Source organism: Acomys minous, assembly GCF_964271855.1.
Source record: "Acomys minous genome assembly, chromosome: 2".
NCBI classification, from domain to species: Eukaryota; Metazoa; Chordata; class Mammalia; order Rodentia; family Muridae; genus Acomys; species Acomys minous.
Window position 1 is genome coordinate 80,689,146 of NC_140484.1, and position 19,243 is coordinate 80,708,388.

General features: G+C 41.5%; 1 pseudogene across 1 annotated transcript; it reads right to left on the reverse strand.

The window, feature by feature from the left end:
• Positions 1-13,906: 13,906 nt before the first annotated feature.
• LOC311586590 (large ribosomal subunit protein eL32-like) lies at positions 13,907-14,316 on the reverse strand (annotated as a pseudogene). Its single transcript has one exon. The product of its transcript is annotated as a large ribosomal subunit protein eL32-like (transcript).
• Positions 14,317-19,243: the final 4,927 nt, after the last annotated feature.

Genomic DNA, 19,243 nt, shown 5'->3' on the forward strand with positions numbered 1-19,243 from the left:
CAATTGGAATTATGCTACATCATGTACAGCACACACAATACATGTGATATAGACTCACATACTATGGCTGCCAGTGTATCACTGGACAGCTAAGAGAACACAGGAAAGGGTTCCTCTCATGACCTCACCTGCCCGCAATCCCACTGCAAACTTCAGTTCCCCAGATTGTGAGATGATAAATTTGGTGTCACGTTGCCACAGTCATAGCAAAGGAAGGCTTCTCACCTTTGACCAACTCCCAGGTCCTGTCTCCATACTCACATCCATACATACATCCTGTTAACTGGACAGTGACAAGGGAGGATGAAGCTTCAAGTGTCAGAGGTAAAATCAAGCCAATCTTACCACTTCTCACAAGGTATTTCAGGGGAGGAAATTGAAGAACCTAGCTGGACCTCTACCAGTTGATAGTAGTTGACAGGGATCAGAGGACTGCACTCGACAGAGTTAGAACCGGGTTATCTTTGCAATGAACTATGGTGGATCCAGAGATTCAAGGCTGTTTAAGGTGCTGAGAGCAAGCACCTTATGCAGCCTTGCTCAACACACTCCCAAAAGCTTAGTGAACATCGTGGAAGAGAGAATAAAAAGAATGTAAGAGTTGGAAGATATGCAGGCATTGGACCGGGGCTTGTGCAAGATTGGACCAGTCAACAGCCAACCATCAGTCAGGGAGGAGCTCATGGGCCTACCTCCTCCTTATTGAACTGTACAGCTACTGACAAATTCTGGGAGACATCAATTGCCTTAAGGTGTATACCCAAAGGTGAGCCACTAGGCTCTAGTGGAGAGTTCTAGCCCCATGATCCACACAGAGGGTCCTGATTAAAATTGGGGGTAACAAAATAAAACAAGAAGACATGAATACAGGAAATGGAATCCTAGAGAGGAGGAAGAATGATAAGGGCAAGAGGAAGGTAAGAGGATGGTGTGAGAGAAACCAGGATACTGTGTGTGTGTGTGTGTGTGTGTGTGTGTGTGTGTGTGTGTGTGTGTGCCTGTGTGCATGTGTATGTACTAAATTGTCAAATAAAAACTTTAAACAAAACATAATGTTAGAATACTGAGGAGAATAATGAGCAAAAGCTAAACACTAGCATCTGCAGTTAGAATCTCCTATTATATTATGTCCCGTCCAGCAGGACCAGGGGAGCCATACCTGAAAAGATGGGACGAGAAAGAAGGAGACCGAGACCAAGTAGAACTCCTATCAAGGTCTTCTTTATTGAATCAAAAGCAAAAGCTTATATGGGGTGGAAGCAGGAGCCAGGCAGTAGGGGGTCTGAGAATGTCTCCAGGTGATCTCAGCAGGGGAACATCCTGTGATTCATCTTGAAACAATTCCTATCTTACTTTAGCTAACTATCTCTTGGAAAGTCCCGGCTAAACAACATCTGCAGAGGTCGAAAGGAGGAGGTTATGCAGAGGTCGAAAGGAGGAAGTTATGCAGAGGCTGAAATAAGGAAGTTATGCAGAGGCTGAAATAAGGAAGTTTAGCTTTGGAATGGGGCTTCAGAATTTTGCCTCAGCCAGTAGATTCTTTTAGCCTTGAATGACCCTGGGCTGGCTCCGGACAATATTACATCATATTTATATTATTTTAATATACTTCAATGCTTATTAATCAAAGCAAAGTTAAAGGGAGAACTGCATTTCTTTCTAAATATAGAAGAACACTAGTCAGTCTCACTAAAATAATTTCTTATTGAGTTGACCCTGAGGAAGCATCCTTAGTGAAAAATTCCTTTGGAAAATGAATAGCCCATCATGTTCATCCCTTCATGACACCGCCTCTCCTGGTGTCAAAGGGACAAAGTGACTTCTCATTTCTTCCCAGTGGGAGTAGAGCAAGGATATTTCCTTCACCTTGATTCAAGACATGGCTTTTGACTTCACCAGATGTGACCTAAGAGGAGTGTGTAATATGTTGGTCTTGTGCACCTATATCTGACACTAACATGAGGAAGAGAGGGTATGCAGGGTGTAGGGGTGGGGGAGCAGAAGAGAAGTGGAGATGAGGGACTGTGAGGCAAAGAGAGAGGGAAAACTGCAGCCGGCATGTAAATAAGTTATAATTAAAAAGAAAAAGAAAGAAATCCAGTGTTCTCTGGGGGCTTTTCATAGCTTGAGTTAAGCCATTTGATCCAATGGCTCTGCCAGTGGCCTCTCACAGACATAGCTCTAATCAAACCATCCTCTTTTCTGTGATATAAACACACCAAACTCTGCGCGTAAACTGTTGTGTGCCCAGACTGGACTACAACCTGAAAGTGCCTTTCTATTCTGTGTGAAGGACAGATTAAGGGTGCTCCGCAGGCCACCCTGACCCAAGGAAATTTCCCTTTGCAATGTAAAGGTATTTTTTCCCCAGCACTGCTGTTGAAACCCTGATCCTCAGTTGTTGTCACTGCTGAAAGGTGATGGGATGACAGATGGGCTGACTTCATCAGTGGATTATCATACTGTTTAGTTCAAATTGGAATGAACTGTTAGGAGGTAGGGCCTGGTGAGAGGAGTTTATCACAGAGGTGCTAGCTCATAAGGGTCTGTTTTGTCATCATCTCCCACCACCTTCCCTCCTCCTTCTCCCCAGGTGAGCAGTTTTACCCTATTCCCTGCCTCACCCTAGGCCCTGGAACATGGCAGCCCATTGAACATGTACTCAAACTCTTAGGTAGAATTATCTTTTTTTCCTTTAAGTTGTCCTTCTCAGGTATTTTGTTACAGGACAGAAAGCTGGTGGGAACATCCAACAAACACCAACTCCCCTCGGTCTCTTCATTCAGCATTTGGCTTTACTAGTGATCCATTTTTCTCTTAGGAGTCTGTGGTCATGCAGAGATTCACCATGACCATGAATAAATTTTAGTAAGGAAAGGTTTTATTAAATACTGATGCCAGATACTCATGTGTACAAGGAATCTCTTATCTGTTGTATGGATACAACAAATATGCCACAGGGCAGAATGTAAATTACAATAAGTGGGTTATTTTAAGTTATGAGCTTGTCAGAGAAGAACTTAGCTATATGGCCTAGGTATTTGTAAAATAATAGTTGAGTCTCATGAGTCATTATTTGGGGAGCTTAGGGCAGGAGGAAAAACCTCCTCCTATAACTTATGGCAACAGGACTGCAACCAAGAGTGCTCCCAAGATACTATTTACTCATATAAGCCCAAGGCTTATAAAATTAAAAAAAAAACCAAAAAACACAGGATTACATGACAGCTGCCTATGTGTAGGCAGGGGTATATTCTAACATATGTCTTGTAGTTGTCCTACTCAATGAGCAGAGTAAATAAGTTTGATTACAAAAGCAGAAATAGTAGTTAGTCTTATGATCTTGTTAGAACAGCAAATTTTGCAAGATCAATCAATTTAAGAACCGTCTTCAAGGTCCAGGGAAAAAGCTAGGGGAGTACATGCTAGAGGCATTTTCGTTTTTCGTCACTCAAGCATAGTATGTCTAAAAATCTTTTATGAATGACTTTTTAAAAAAAGATTATTTATTTATTTATTATATATAAAGTGCTCTGCCTACACATATGCCTGCAGGCCAGAAGAGAGCATCAGATCACATTATAGATTGCTGTGAGCCACCATGTGGTGGCTGGGTATTGAACTCAGGACCTTTGGAAGAAGAGTCGGTGCCCTCAACCTTTGAACCATCTCTCCTAAATGTACTATTAACTATCCCATTCTCCAGCCTCTGTCCTTGCAGTCTGGGTGGGATTACCTTATTCCCTTAACTCCAATCTAAAACCAAAGTTAGCCCATATGGGATCAGCATTTACTTTAGGCCAGAGGTTTTCAAACTTCCTAATGCTTTGACCCTTTCATACAGTCCCTCATGTTGTGGTGACCCCAATCCACAAACTTACCTTGTTGCTACTTCATAACTGTAGTTTGGCTACTATTATGCATTACAATGTAAATATTTGATATGTAGGATATCTGATATGTGAGGCCCAAAGGGGTCGCAAACCGCATGTTGAGAACTGCTGTTCTAATGCAAACCTCAGAGACAAACTGCGCAAAAATCAGTATCCTCAGGAAGGTCTGCTAAGATCTGAAGTGGATCTCTGCTGCCACCCCCTTATCATGGTCATTCTTTCTCCTCTTAGTCCTTGAAATGTGTACTGTGCAGCCAAAATTCAGATCAAGATTTCATTGGTTTCTTCCTTGTTTGGTCCATTATACTGTAAATCCCATGAAGCAGAGACTGTGTTTGTCACATAAATGTTGCTAAATAAATGTTAGATAAGGTTGACTTGTCAGCCTTAGCAGGCAAGCACATGTGTCTTCCAGCTTAGTTCAATCCTTAATCTATATTTCTTCATGATAGCGTAAACCCCATGATACAGAGAATGCGTTTCTCTGTCTCATTCTCGTATCTCAAGACATGAGGTTGATTCCATGGCAGATATACTATCTGTCTGTCTATTTATCTACTTATATTCTTTCTGAGGCAAGATATTGGTTTTTTGTTTGTTTGTATTGGTTTTCGTTTTTTGAGACAGGGTCTCTCTGTGTTATCCTTGGTTGGCCTGGACTCGCTTTGTAGACCAGTCTGGCCTCGAACTCACAGTGATACACTTGCTTTTGCCTCCCAAGTCCTGGAATTAAAGGTGTGCACCACTATGCCTGGCCTAAGATATTGTGGTTTTTTGTTTGTTTGTTTGTTTGTTTGTTTAAGATGAGGCTGACCTGAAACTCATAATACTCCTGCCTCAGCTTCCTGAGTGTTGGGAACAGATGCCTGCACCGTCACACTGAGCATGGAACACCTGTGTTTAAAGAGGAGAGCTATAAAACCAGCCTCAGTCTATTGTTATGGTTTTAGTCTTAAATATGCCTGGTAGATTCAGATATTCATATATCCACTCCCTAGCTGGTGGCACTGGTTAAGGAGGCTGCAGTACCTTTGCAGCATCGAGCCTCACCCAGAAAAAGGAGTTCTTGAAGGTTGTACCTGGTTCTGTGGTCTACACTGTATGCCTCCTGGCCTGTGCTGTCTGAGAAGTCTCTGCCACACACCAGAGCCAAAAGAAACCCAGCAACAGCTTCCTAGCCATGATGGACTGAAGGCTGAAACATTAGCTAAAGTTTCCTTTGCTACAGTCATTATTTTTTTTTTAATGAAACTGCACTTGTTTCTCTTACTTTCTCTCTTAACCTGGCTATCATCTAAATAATTGAGACTCTTTTCTATTCATTTACAAGGCTTTACAACACAATATTGAGCAGTTAAAGTCTGTTATTAACCCTTTATGTTATCCTGACTCAATCTTTGCCAAAATTCCTAAGCAACTTGCTTTTCAGTTCTTTCTTTGCTCCAGCTGAATCTTCTACATCTCTCCTGCACCTCTGCCTTGGCTGTGTCCCCTGATGAATCCTCTACTTCCTCCTCTAATTCCCCACCCACCCCCTCCCACCACCCACTCCACCCCCATCCCCCTCACCCCTGTGAATTCCCCTCTATTGTCTCCTCTGCTCATTGACTGGCTGCAAGATGCTTTATTGACTGATCAGGGGAACAGTTGGGGAACAGAGTTTACACAAAATATAGATAGGAAATTCTCAGAACAAATCTTGAAACCAGATATGGGGCATACAGAAATCAGAATTTGAATTACACAAAACCCTATGCCAACATTCTTTCCTCCCTGCAGATATTTCTGTTAGGTATTTTGTAGCAGTATCTGTAAAAATGTAAGTGCTGGTTTTCGTTAGAAGTATTCTGTACAGGCCAGAAAGAGCCATTGAGAGGATTTGCTCATTCTGCTGGTTTAAAGCTGTACATCTAGGAAAATCAAGGTCACACTTTCAGATTAGGTCAATGATGTCATTTACCACTAACACGTACACTGCAATATTGGTTCTCTTAGAATCAACATCAGGCATGAACAGTTCTTCAGACTTCACAACACAGATTAACCCAGTGCCTGTGACAAAGCTTTGCTGATCTCTACACATATTCACAGAATGAATAGTTAACCCTTATTTTTACAGTTTTGGACAATGGTTTTTGGATCAACATTCCACCTTATATCAACTAAGAGAACAGTATTTTCTCGGTGTAGTGAAAGCCCCAGGAAACGCCACCCTGTACAGACAATTGGCCCTGCTCCCTGCAAGGCTTCAGAATGAGTCACCTGCTTACATCATGCCGCTTTCTTAACTCAAGACTCCTCAACTAATGAAGAGAAACAGACCTAAATTTTCCCAAGCTCTTTTGACTCTGGCATCTGTGCTTCTCCTGTCTAACTGTCAGTTTGCTTCAAGGCACCTGTCAAATAAGGAGTCAAACCAGCCTGGTCAGCAAAATGAGGGGGCAGCATCAGCACCGTACACACGACTATTAATGCTGGCCACTTAGGTGAAGAGTATTCAAATATTGCTGATCATTATGACTATTCTTATAATACAGTGATTAAGTGTTGGGTCAATATGGAAACTACATGTGTTACAGTATTAATGTATGTGATATACAATTCAGTCAGGTCTTGCAACACTAAAAAATAATAAAACTTATGACTATACCATCAGCCAGGTAGGGCACTGCCAGACTGATTGAAGCTGACATACAATTTACTGGACATGAGCAACACGCTGATACATATCTATAAGCCAGGCACTCAGGGGGCTGAGGAACACAGGCTCCAGATTAAGCTGGAACACATACTGAGACTCAACCTCCAAAAGCAGCTTCAGGGAAGGCTTTTACTGACATATTCAAAGGCTGAAACAGCCAGGATAGTGCCTTCAAGAGGTAAGAGATCCAAAATGGCTTGACAGAATGGCTTGCTCTCCCCATTAATATTAAGAAATGGCCATCATCGCAATGATAATCACTGCTTTTGGAAGTCTTTCTTCCTAAATGTAGCAAGAGTTCCAGAGAGAGGAAGAGTCCACGGGGTCTGCCTGTTTATAGATAAGTTTGGTGACTAATCCGCATGGTGGTGCCCTGCCTGTGAAGATGTAAAGAGGCAGATGAGGGCTTGTGTGGTGTCTACAGTGACACTCAGGTCTCATTTCATGAAGTGAATACAACCCATAAAGGAAAGGCTGTCCAGAATGCAGTGAGCCCATCCAGAATAAGCTATATGGATTACATAAGCATAAAAAGGGATAAGTATAATTCTTCGTTTGATTACTTGACTCATTGATCACAAGGCAAAATTTATTTATATTCCTGTTTCTACTATTATAACATTTTTATAGCAAGACAATTAAAAATAGCTTACAATAAGATACAGAAGAAGGAGAAAGAAGAGTAAGAGGAGGAAAACAAAGGTTGGGGTAGGAAGAGGGAGAGAAAAAGGAGGAGGAAGAAGAGGAGGAGGAGGAAGAGGAAGAGGAAAGCAAAATGCTAGCCACAAACACCAGATCCCTGAGCCTCAGAGCCTGCATAAGCAGGAACCCTTGTGCATGTAGCCAAACAACAAACCAGAGGTCAGAGAGGCGAAAACTTTATTTATTCAATACCTTCTGCAGAAAGATTTCATGGAAACTGCATTCAAGAGTCAGAAAGAATGAGGGATTGCAAAAATATGGCAAAAGTTTCTCCTACTCTCAAATACTAGAAAGTTCACTGAGATGGGTCACTTTAATCAAGAACACAGCAGCAAGTCTACCCAAGAGACACACAGAAGCTTGCAGTGTGAGCTTATAGCAGTGTATCCTGGGGTGAGAAGATGTCTCCCAGAACCAAGAAAGAACTCAGCTCCCTGGTCCTGACTAAACTCTGGGGACCTTGGGGACAAACTCCATTAATTGTATTTCTTGGTTTGCATTACCAAACACTGGGTCAGGTCAACCCTCTGTCAGTCCATCTGAGTTTACTTCCTCAGTGGCCTTTGGATCAACTCAGGAACACCCATTCACAATCATGAGCACCTCAACAAACAACTACAGGCAACTAAGGAATACTGGGAATGGGAGGAAAACCTTCTCCATGGAAAAGCACACCAATAGCTTATCCAATTCCAAATGGTCAGCTCAGAAAACAGGCATATCGTAACAGACTGAGAAGGTTAAATTGATAAGGAAACTGAGGCAGAGAGGAGACAAACTGTATATTAACAAGCTGAGACTGACTCCTTGTAACAGTTAGAGGCTTCAACTTTTCCATGGGGTGAAGGTTTAGCACACTTAGAGGGACTGGGGAACAGATTACATGCATGTGCGCATGCATGCATGAGTGTGTACACCCCCGCCCCACAGCTACCAGGAAGTCACGGATATATTGTATGGTTTTGTTAGGCATCCATCATTACATTTAGCCATTTTAATTTGTATATACAATCTCTCTTAATTAAAAAAATTAAGACACTATGATAATACATAGCAGTAACAATTAAACTCATAATTTGTTGTAAGAAATTTTATAAAAGGAGGTGTTAGGCAATATTTGGCAGTCTTTATTCGGTATATGCAAATGTCTTCACATTGCTGTATACATGGACCTCTTCCTCATTTTTAGTTTTGCTCTATATACAGAGAAAAACTGCACACCCCGAAAACCTTAAGATTTCATATAATGAGGGCTTAATTTTATGCAACTTTTTGGGAAGAGTGACTGGAAACACAGGTCAAGGTCCAATGGCCTTGCTTATCTCTGCTTTATTGGAATATCAACATTTAATAAGTCTAGATGTTACTGTTTTAAGTGGGCACGTTCATAGTTTTGAAGATGGTAGTTGTTTAGCTTAGAAGATACTGGACATCCACACCTTAAAAATTATGAATCCAAATGACACACATAGAATGATACAAGAAATTAATATTACATATGAACATACTGTAACACCATTAGGTCTTGTAAGACTCCAGGTAAACCTTATAGAAGACATAAGATTCCCTTTGTAACATGTAGTTTCTTGTATCATAATCATCATTAAATTTAAGTTTACAGCACCTAACAGAATTTAGATGAGGAAGTCCTGTTAAAACTATGATGTTAAAGTTAATATTGATAGACTTTGGGCAGAGGATCCCTTTTATCTTTTCCATGTATAAGCATCCTGTTAGCTGGTTTTATTATAGACACCTTTGTAACATGAGATAAACAATAGTAGCCTCCTATGCTGAAAATAGTTAACCTTTTGGCTGTTTTTAAATATATAGTGTCTATTTTCAGTGAAGTAAAACTCTGCTGTATTATTCATACTTAAAAGCATTTGAATCTCTGTAAGAATTGACCTGGTGATCTACAGCTCCACAATTATGGAAAACATGAGAGCAGAGAATCAGAGACCATAGCTGATCCAGTCTCTGCCAAGCAGCCCCATGAGGAAGATTCAAGTTCCTGATGCCAGACAAGTGTTCTTTGTGACTATGTGAATGCGAATGGGGAGCACGATCCACCTAAAGGTTCTTGCAGTTTGTGCAGCCAAATACAGTGTTTCTGTGAGTGACCTTTAGTTGGCAGCCTCTGGTTTATAATCCCCAGTCAGACACTTTCCCTGACACTTGCTTCCATGGGAATTTTCCTTGTCTAAAAAGTAAGCCTTATGATTCAACACTGGAAAGTTCAAGGATTATGCAGGGCTAATAAAATAGTAGTCATGCTGAGGTTGGGGGCTTCCATCTTCCAGGTTAAAAAGAACTCCCCTGTCTCACCCACAAACCAGATGACTACCTGCATCCTCAGAAATCAACACCCAGAAGACAAAGACCAACACTGGATGGCCCATGGGATACAATGGCTTTGCCATGCTATCTCCTTAATCTGTATACCAAGAGGAAGAAAATAAATGCTAAGAGCAATTGTGTGACTTTCCTGGGAAGATATGAATGACTATTCAACCCAGTTAGGGCACCGACTACAGCCCAAAGAAACAATTCAAAGTCTTACTTGCTGAATCAATAAGTTTTCTAAGATTGCTTGCAGGAGCAGAGGAGAGGGCTCACATATAAATACATGGGTGACTCCCTATCAGTTATATCACTAAAAGTCCCAGCCCAGCATGGGTGACGACTCAGAGAACTGCTTTCTTCCAACTTCCTGCCAACTCTCATGCTGCACTGGAGAGCTGTCTCTAGTACCTTTGTGAGGAGGGGGTTGTGAATCTGTAACATTCCCAAGCTTTTGAAGCATTTGAGCTGCCCTTTACATTACATGAGGAACTATTCTAAAGGGTCACAGCATTAGGAAGGTTGAGAGCCACTGCACTAGATGAAGAAGTGGTTTTGATGTGATTATGCTATGGGATGGTCATCCAGGAATGCTTGGTGTGGGGCAAATGCTCAGTACATCGTATCAATTGCTCTGATGAACACACCCACATCCTGTTTCCTGGATTTATGAGGATGTTAATGGACTAGGTGGACACTGTATCCCCACCACTCAGCTGAAGATGCATCTGAGGCTCAAAGCTGTTACATGCTGAAGCTCACGGGATCATTTCTCTCTTAAAAACACACCTTAGATTGCATCGAGTCTCACTTTCTGAACCATATTGGCCGAGTTCCTTTCTGCAAAGCTCTTTGGAACAGAGTACAGATAAGGACTAGATGTCATCTTAATAGGCATGTGAAATGGCTTGGGGGAGACTCTTCCCCACAGTCCACCAAAGTGATGACGCTGCATGCCAAGCTCTGGGGAGCTTCATGGACACAGTGCTAAATTCCATTTCAGCCTGTGAATTTGGGTACAGTATGCCTCAGCCATCTCTGTCTCTGTCATTTCTTCAAGATGCCTATCAAATTAATTATAGGATAAGGCAAGAAATCGCATTACACTTTATAATGGGCTAATTAGGTAAATATGTTAGAAAGTGCTCCCCATAGGGCCATTTCTTGGTTGTGCTGTTGGTAATCAGCACTTGTCTTCCATGTGTCAGAACATCAGAAGCAACGCCGCTTGCTTTCTCCATTATGTCATACTAATGAAATGAATTGAGTGGTGCATGGGGAGTACACGGTCCTATGAATACTGCAGTTCTTGGAAGGAATATATTGTGTCAAGGAATATGAATTAAGTATTGATCCTCTGAGCATTGTGAACAGATGTAGAAACATTAGAGAAAGCCTTCTAGTCCCCCATATTGAGTTTCTTGGCTCAGATAGGCTGTTTGTGGGCCAGCTGATAAGCTCTGGAAGTCCCCATAGTAGCCTCCTCTGACTGACTCTGGATCTCCATGATCACCTGCGGACAGCAGATGGTGAGCAGATGGAGAGTCAGATGGCTCTACTTTCCAGAAAAGAGGCAGAGCCATTTATCTTTGATGTATGTGGAGCTAAAGCATGAAGTTAGTCAGTTCCTCAGTTGAACAGACTGAGGAGAGTAAAGGTTGAAATGAGGGCAAAGGTATTGTTGGGGTTGATGGTAGACGTCTTCTCATGATGACCATTACAGTACTTGGCAAACAGCAATGTCTGCTTCATTTCCACACAACTGAAATTCATGGGGCACATGGGCTGAAGAATCAGGTTTGGAAATGAGCAGGATTGAGGAGTATCTAGATGCTCAAAGATAGAAAATTGCAGTCAATTCCATGTAGCAAGAGAAGCTGTCTCCTACTATCATGATCCTAAACAGTTAGAGTCCTTCTGGATTCTCAATATTCCAAAATCTTGGGAAGAATAATCAGATTGGGGGCTTGGATCATACACTCATTCTCTGATGAGGACCTTTTGTTTCCCACAGGAGAAAACAAGACTCCAAGTTCTGTCTCTCGTGGAGATTACATAACCAAAGGAAACTGTGGTGCTTTATGAAAGAATATAGGCATTAAACAGCTTCAAATGAGTTGATTTAGTGGAGAGAATTCTGGACCAAAGTGGCCTTGACTCAAACTAAGGTATTCTATAGAGTGACTGCCTAAGTGCTCCTGTGCTGTCCTTTACAGTCATCACTAGCCACATGTGGTTATTGAGATTTAACTGAAATTAAAAAGAAGTTTAAGACAGTTCTGCTACTCTGCAGTGCACTATCATTGCAGTCTAATAAATTAACTTTTCTTTCTGAAGAAACAAAATGTTTACTTTATCAGTTGCCTTAGCCACATTCCAAGTCCCTAGAGCCATGTATGTTTACAGGCCACCTTTCTGTCTAATAGGAATATTGACTGCTTTCTTTATCTCAGAATGTTTACACACACCCTGATGGTTTAGTGCCATATTTATGATGTTTTCTATGTCTGTGGCACTAGGGACTGAACCAGAGCTTTGTGCTGTAGACACATGCTCTACACCTGAGTCACAGTTGGAGCCCCAACCCTTTACCCTTTTGTTTGTCCTCTTACAGAACTTTACTTACAAAAACAAATGACAGAAGAAGGTTGCCTAACCTTAAAGTATAAATAGATGAAGGGAGGAAGTTCTGACCTTTATTTTTTCCTTTCAAGGTATTTAAAACTGGCATGTTTAAAGTATCATTATTTATTTTGAAACTGTGGAAACATTTCTTCTATTCTTTCTTTAAATATTATTTTTATTATTTCTTTGAGAATTTCATACAATTTATTTTGATCATATACATCCCCTGTCCCCCAACTTCTCTCAGATTTACTTCATCTAACTTTATTCTATCTTATTTATTTATTTTAAACCCCATAAGGTCCAGTTTCTGTTGCTCAAAGAGTCTTGGGTTTCCCACCATTTTTTATTTTGAGATAGTGTCTTATCAAATTTTCCAGGCAGGCCTTGAACTTGTGATCTTCCTTTCTTAACCTCCTGAGAATCTGAGACTATAGGTCCATGCCACCAAATGTAGCTTGCTTTCACACTTCATCTTATACTTCATCAACTTCATTAACTCCAAGGACATTTTGTTCACTATCTACAGAAAGAGACTGGGTAAGGGGTTTAAACTAGGAAAAATTACATATTGTCTTTTAAAAAAGATTTATTTATTTATTAAGTATATAGTGTTCTGCCTGTGTGTATACCTGCATACCAGAAGAGGGCACTGGATCTCATTATAGATGGTTGTGAACCACCATGTGGTTGCTGGGAATTGAACTCAGGACCTTTGGAAGAACAGCCAGTGCTCTGACCCTCTAAGCCATCTCTCCAGCCCCTATATATGGTCTTTTGTTGATGTTTGCAGATGGTGAGAGAAGTATAGATAGATGAATGTAGAATTCACAATATAACATGTACTGTGATCACAGTTGTATCAGGGGTGCTTAGCTTTGCTCAGGAACTGAAGTAGAATGCAAAAAATGCAGTAAGTTTGTTGGATTGGTGAGATAATTGTGTTTTTCATTCAATTTTCACTACTGCTGTTAAAATTATTGGGTCTGAAATATCTATTTCTTGAAAGCAAAGTTAGTTGCTCTGGTTTATATAGGGAGCTTGGGGTATTTGTAAGCAACAATATTCCCCAATTTTTTTCTTAGGATCAGTTATTTCTTATTGAAATTATTATGTGCCTACATGAGTTTATGTGTACTATGTGTGTGCAGGTGCCTTCTCAGGCAAGAGGACACCAGTTTACCTGGAACTGGAGTTAAAACAGTTGTACACAACCTGGTGTTGGTGCTGAGAACTGAACCTGGGTCCTCTGGAAGAGCAGCCAGTTCTTCTAACTACTGAGCCATCTCTGCAGCCTCTTAGAGTCACTGTTTAAATGGTCTCCATGATACCAGTTTCTCAACAGTCTCCTAGGATTTCTGAGAACTAAGAAAAATACACATTTCAAAACAGGTGATTCAATGTTAATGTAAGGAAATTGAGGCCTGCTATAGTTAAACTACTTACTTTTGAGTGTCACCAGCTAGTGAAAGTAAGGTTGATATTTCTCTCCTTGCCACAATTCTGATTCAATACTAAATCCTAGAGTATCTAGAACTCTCTGGAAGCCTGCCTGCTCTTTGTCTTCTCCTCCTCCTCCTCCTTCTACATGGCAGTTTTTGAGGTTTTATTTAAACATAACTGAAACATGCACACAAGCCATCTACTCATTTTCTTCACTGTGTAGCCTGATGATGGGATTGGTGATCCTGATGGCAGCTGTGCTGCTCTTTCTATGATGGCGTTTCACTTCTTGGAGGAAGCATTGTGAGCAACCTCAGCACAGTAAGATTTGTTGCATATAGGCAGCACTTCCAGCTCTTTGACATTGTGGACCAGAAACTTCTGGAAGCTGCTAGGCAGCATGTGCTTGGTCTTCTTGTTGCTCCCATAACCAATGTTGGGCATCAGGATCTGGACCTTGAATCTTCTTCACATGCTGTTGTCGATACCTCTGGGTTTCTGCCAGTTTTGCTTAATTTTGACATTTTGGTCTGACTGGTGCCTAACAAACTTCTTGGTCCTCTTTTTGATGATCCTGGGCTTCACCAGAGGCTGGAGGGCAGCCATCATGCCACAACAGATAACAGCTCCTTTGTCTCCTTCTTAAGGGTTTTTGTTACAGTGTGGGTCCGGTGGTGACAAGGTGGTTGTATCAGTTACTTATACTGACCATAGCAAGTTAAAGAAGGAAGGGTTGATTTTGCCTTACACATTCAGGGGCCAAAGTCCCTCGAGACAAGGAAGGCAGGGCAGCTCGTCACTTTGTACCCACAGTCAGGAAGCAGAGAGCAGAGATTGATGGCACTCAGCTTCCTTTCTGCTCTTTAGTCAGATGTACAGGTCCCAAGGAATGGTACCATTCATATTTAGGGTGGGGCTTCCTCCTCAGCTAACCTACTCTAGATAATCCTTCACAGATATTCAGAGGCTGTTGTCTTTAGTGACCATAGAGCCTGTGAAGTTGAGAATTGACAAAATCCACCACAATGATGGAGAGCTATAGTCTCTGTTTCTTAACAATTACACTTTATGATACAACCCAACTAGCTTACACAAGAGGGAAAAAAGATTAAAGGCATCCACAGGAAACACATAGCCCCTTTCCCTTATTTCAGAACAGGTAGGTAAGATGCTGGAAAATAATGTAAGAAAATCCATTAAAATAAACACTAACGTGTGTGTGTGTGTGTGTGTGTGTGTGTGTGTGTGTGTGTGTGTGTCTACAAAAGCATACATAGTATCAGATTACAGCTTCCTGGACCAGCTTCCTGGTTCCTTCTTTCCTGGTATCAAAAGGTGTGTAGCACTTTTACTTGGCAGCCCTTGTTTATTTATCTTATATTTAATTAAATATTAATTTTAGCAGCAATCTTGCATAAAAGAACAAACCAGTCTTTTGAAAACCTAATTACAAAGTAATTAGTCTTAAGGTAAATCAGCTCAGCCAAAATATTTAATAAATCCCAGTTTCTCAAGGACTTCTGAAGACACTTTTCTTTCAGGAGGTTTTGCATCTGGATAAGCCATCACTGTATTTCCTTCTGTGTGTTTCCTGACCTCCTTCTTGGATGTTTTCACTGGCTGTGATTGGTTTGCATTGCATTTACAAAGACTGACAAGCAGTTGCCTTGTCTGGCAATCCACAAACACTAGCTTCTTCTTCTTCTTCTTCTTCTTCTTCTTCTTCTTCTTCTTCTTCTTCTTCTTCTTCTTCTTCTTCTTCTTCTCCTTCTTCTTCTTCTCCTTTGCCTTCTCCTCCTCCTTTTCCTCCTCCTCCTTCTCTTTTTTTATAGATAGATTTCCTTTTATTTTTAATTTTTTTTGCTTAACAGTTCTATTGATTTTGTGAGAATTTCAAATCATGCACCCTGATCACAATTCCTTTCCAGTGCTTACATGTCCTTTCCCCACTTATGAACCCACAAAAGTAAAAACAAAAGAAAGAAAGAAAAAACAAGTTTAGTCTCAGAGTCTTGCCCCTTATCATTGAACTGAGTCCTTCCTCTCCCACACCTCCACCAGAAGCCATCAACTATGGAGAGCTACTCTTCAGCATTTCCATGACACTTTTTAAGAGTTCTCTTCAGTGATTTCCTGTCTAGTCTGTTACTTTTTTGGAGGGTAAGAGTGGGAGTGGGGGGAAAGGTAAGAATTGTCACAGAAGTTGTCCATCTCCCTTTCTCTCAACTGTGCATCTGAAGTCATTGATATTACAGAAAAAGTAGCCTCCTTGTTTTTCACAGCAGGAGCACAGATCATGGGCCTCTACATGGTATCCAGTGACAGCACAGACTGCAAACACAACCCCCTGGTGCAGTAGGACCTTGGATTTAGAGAAGGTCCTTGGAGGCTGCCTGAGCCCTGGATATTGGCATGCCTCAGGAAACAGCACAGACTATGGACCTCTGCATGTTCTTTGGTGATAACTTGGACCACAGATGTCCACACAGGCCCTGGCCTCTGCTGCAGTAAGGCTACAAAAACAGATATGGCCCTCAGCCGCAGCAAGGACCCTTTTATTACCATGGCTTCATGATGAAGGCCATTCACATCAATATGACCTACTGACATGGCTTCAGGCTGTAGCACAGACCATGGAAGTCTGCATGGCCTTCAGTGGTAGTAGCATGTGCCATGGACCTCATGCATGATTATATCAGCCATAACAGCTTCTGGGTAAGGAGTCTCTCTTGCTCACTGTGAGCTCTATAGGAAGCCTCAGAGATGCAGTTTTCATGAGTCATTTGTCATGCTTGGGTGGGCTTATAATGATGTAGATATGCCCCAGTCACCCATGCTCGGGTAAGTAACCCCAATAAACTCTCTGATTCACTAAGATAGACGTGGATATAATTATTTCCTTGCTCTTTGTGAGGAGAAGTGTGTTCCCATCTTGAGAGAAGTCATGCAATAGCATGCACAGTAAGGGGCTACCAAAATCATCACATACATTTTGATTGAGAGATGGCTGAGCAGTTGGTGATACTTGCAGCTTTCCCAGGGGTTCCAAGTTCAGTTCCTGGCACACATGTTGGGTGGCTCACAACTCTAGTTCCAGAGGATCTAACATCTTTGGGTTCCATAGTCATCCTCACACATACCTAATTAAAACTAATGAAAAAGAAAAAGTACTTTGTTCTAGTCTGAGTGGGTTACAATCAATTTAGAAACTTGATTGATCAAGTGCAGTGGTGCAAGCCTGTAATACCGTGCTTAGGAGCAGCAGCAGGATTTTGAGTTGATGGGTAACCTGGGCTACATTGCAAGTTTCTGTATTAAAAAAAGAAAGGGAGCAGGAAATAAGGGAGCAAGAAAAGAAAGAAAAGAAGAAAGAAAGGGAAATAAATAAATAAAAGAAAAAGAAGTGAACAGAAAACTTAGTTGAGAGGGGCAGAGGCTTCACAGTTTTCATCATTGGGCTTTTTGAAAACTGAGGTAACAGAATGCTTACTTACAGCATAAATTTAACCACCTCACTCACTTGCCATCATAAATGTGCAGATCTTGAGCACTAAGTACAGACAGACAGTTGGATATGCATCATCAGGCTCCACTTCAAGAACCTCATCTCCAAGGGAGAGTCTGTATCCACCAAGCAGAATATTACTGGTTCTTCCCCTATTCTGGACAACAACCATTCTACTTTCAATCTCTACCAAGCTGACTGTTTTATGTGCCTCTCAAAAATACAATCTCATAACATTTGAAGATTTTGCATCAAACTTACTTTGCTTGGCACAATGTCTTCAAGGTTAATCTATGCTATAGCATGTTTCAAAATTTTGTCCTTTTTGCCTACTGACCTAGCTTTCCTTCCCTTAATAACTTGAGGAATAGCCTCATCCAACGAGATCTCAACCAAAGAGGTAGTGATCAGTTTATAATACCTTGTGGGGATAAGACATATGGGTTTTCCTGACTGTTGTTGGAATGGCTGTCACCTCTGCCTTATCAGAAACACTGCCTCCACATGACAAGTTGTGTTGTCATTGATTGTAAATTCTATCTCAATCATATGTGTGAAACCTAATTTTCCAACTCTTGGCAGATTTGTCTGCATAGTTTTATGTTAGAGGCTCAGTCAATTTATTGAATACCATCAGGCAGAAAGGCCAGAAACACCAGAGGCAGAAAGAAAGAAAAAAATTGAAGAGGAGAGAGATGTGGAGAAGAGAGGGAAGGAGGGAGAGGGAGGAAGGATAGAAACAGAGAGAAAGAGAGGAGGGGAGAGAGAGAGAGAGAGGCAGGGGAGGAGAGGTTGAAATTTTAAGTTAAAATTAAGAAGAGGGTATAAGCTCAGCAGGTCAAATGCTTGTCACAAACTGTGAGGACCAGAGTTAGGATCCCTAGCATCCACATAAAAGCTAGTCATGTATAGCATGTGGTGGACACCTGTAATCTGGATGCTTCAGAGTCAGAGACAGAAGGTCCACAGAGCAAGCCTGGTTTGATAGATTAACCACTTAAGTGAGCTCTTGGTTTTAAGCAAGAGATCTCTCAATTCAGAATGTGGACTATCTCTGAGGAGAACATTTAATATCAATATCTGGCTTTCAGACATATACAAGCATATCTGTAAAGAAGACACACATGTACACACACATGATATATATATATACACACACACACACAAATACATACATACATATTTATATAACACGAACTACTTTTACATAAATATACATATACTATATACACACAAACACACAGCAAACACTATGCTTTAAACTCACCACACACACACACACACACACACACACACACACACACACACACACCGTGTAATTTAGCATAGTGACACCTGACTGTAATCTCTGGCTGAACCAGAAAGATCACCAACTGGAGGCCAGTATAGTCTATAACAAGACGCCTTCCTCCAAGATTCTTGAGGGTGAAATTTTAACTTGGTGTTCTCTGATCAGAATTGGATGACTTTGTTTCTTCTATTCTTCCTCAAGGCACTTCTCTTAACCATCACCACTTATGTTTCTTCAGAAAAAAAAAAAGATGAAAATGATTTCCCTGTGGTACTGTGGAACGATACTCAGTCCCTGTAGCTTATCTCTGGTCCTCTTGGAGAGTTTGGAGCTTGGGTTGGGGGGTGACTGTGTTGTTATTAAGAATAAATATAGAGACACAACGGACCTGATATGGAGAGATTTATTTGGGAGAATGGGAGAGGAGAGAAGTTTGGACCTGAGTGGGCCATAAGGGTAGAAGGGAGACAGAGAGACAGGGGAAAGAGAGATGGGGAGGCCCTTAGGGCTTCTGCCACTGGACTGGAACTGCTGCCACAGGCAAGATCAAAGAGGCCCAAATCGGGGGCCACCATGGCTATCACCACCGCTGCTGGGGCCCAACACCTCTGCTGGGGCCACCACCACTGCACTGCAGCCATCGCCACCGCCACCAGGGCTGCCGCCATTGCTATGGAGACACACACACTCACACACAAACACACTCATTTAGGGATTTCTCTGTGCCTACCACTACCAAC